The following is a 1,986-nucleotide window of genomic DNA, read 5'->3' on the forward strand; positions in this document are numbered from 1 at the left end:
ATGACAATCGTCCGAGAGAGTTCCCAGCGCCCGTCGCGGCGTGGATCACGCGGAACCGCCGCGAAGGCCTCCGTGAAGCCGAAAGGTTTTCTCTCAACTTGATCGAGGAGAAACTCAACTCGCACACCGCCAAGATACGCGAGGTGTTGGACAGCCTGGTTGCTGGTAAAATCGCCGCGCAGGCGGAGGTACAGTCTCAACAGGGACGTGATCGCCTCGCAGCGGGATGAAGGGCTGAAAGGCAATGGAGGGCGCGGGCAGGCTCGAGAAGTACGGATGTAGAGAGAAAGGGTCGGAGTGGGAGGAGGACGGGGAAGGTTTTGGGGGGAAGTTTGAAATTGGAACGGGGGGAACGGTCAGATTTTGAAGTGGTCACGTAACAGCTACTTTTGAAACGTGGCAAGCATCGGTGCAATTTTGGGCACCGGTGACACTGATATCGGAGCACCGATGGCATTACACCGGCTGACACCGGAATCTGCCGCCAATCTCGCAATTCACGCCGTGGGCCGCGAGAGTGGACCGCTGCGACACTCCTCCCCCTAACGGAGTCCGCCCCATCCATCCCGCCGCATATCTTTCCTTCTTTACCCGCTTACCCAATCGCCTGCCTCCCCACCCTCTCCCCCTCCCCCTCCCCCCCACCCTAACTCTTCCCCTTCCCTTCCCCCCCCTAACCCTCCCTCCCCCTTCCCTTCCCCAACCAAGACCCCCAATCACGCCAACAAAAGCAATGCCTCCCCCGTTCCGGGTCGTCCTCTTCAGCGCCTCCTCCCACCAGCGCCCCGCTTTCCAGGCCGAAGCACAGCACCATCCGCACCTGCACCTGGTGTACATATCGGCGCGGCTGACGGCGTCCACGGCGGGGCTGGCGGCGAACGCAGCAGTGGTGAGCCTGGATGCAGCGGACGACACATCGCCGCAACTGCTTCGGCAGCTCAAGCAGCTCGGGGTGCAGCTGGTGGCGCTGCGGTACGCACGGGTGCCGCTCGCCGACCTGCTCAACGTGCTGAAGAGCGGGCTGCGGCTGGCGACGATCCCGTCGCACGCGGCGACGTCGGTGGCCGAGTACGCGGTGACGCTGATCCTGTCTCTGCACCGCAAGGTGCACCTGGCGGCGCGGCGGGTACGCGACGGGAACATGACGCTGACGGGGCTGGTGGGCGGGGAGCTGCGCGGCAAGACGGTAGGGATCGTGGGGACGGACGCGGTGGGGCGGGCGGTGGCGCGGATCATGGTGGCGTTCGGGTGCCAGGTGCTGGCGTTCGACGTGGCGCGGCGCGGGGACGTGGCGGCCGCGGGCGTGGCGTACGTGCCGCTGGAGACGCTCCTCGCGCGCAGCGACGTGATCTCGCTGCACGCGCCGCTCGTGCACAGCACGCTGGACCTGATCGGGGCGCGCAGCCTGCGCCTGTGCAAGCGCGGGGTGTGCGTGGTGAACACGTCCAGGGGGCGGCTGGTCAACCTGGGCGACGCCGTGCGCGCGCTGCAGTCCGGGCTGATGGGCGGCTTCGCGATGGACGTGGCAGAGGAGCAGGCGAATGAGATGGTGCGCGAGCCCGGCGGCGGGAGGGGCGACCCCAACGTCGACGTGCTCGCGGGCATGCCCAACGTCATCATCACGGTGCGACAGGCGACGATGACGACCAACGCGATGGCGTTTGTGGCGCGCGCGACCGTGAGGACGTTTTCGCAGTTCTTCCTCGGGCAGGCGGTGGAGTATGAGGTGCAGGCGCCGGCGGCATCGGCGCCGCGGTGAGGTTTGCGGGGGAAGAGGGGGTTGATTTTTGCTTACACCGCTGCATCGCCCACCGGTTTTCTCGAGAGGATTTTATGAAGAAAGAGGACAAAAATACAGCTGCCATACGCGCGTTGGTGCTCTGTACTGTATTGTACCTCTTGCAGCACTGTGACTCGGCAAACCGCAGCAAAACGGGGCATGTAGACTGGGAATATCGAGATATTCCATACGAATGTCGCGCATGA

Source organism: Chondrus crispus, genomic scaffold (genome assembly GCF_000350225.1).
Source record: "Chondrus crispus Stackhouse genomic scaffold, scaffold_191, whole genome shotgun sequence".
In the NCBI taxonomy this organism is placed as follows: Eukaryota; Rhodophyta; class Florideophyceae; order Gigartinales; family Gigartinaceae; genus Chondrus; species Chondrus crispus.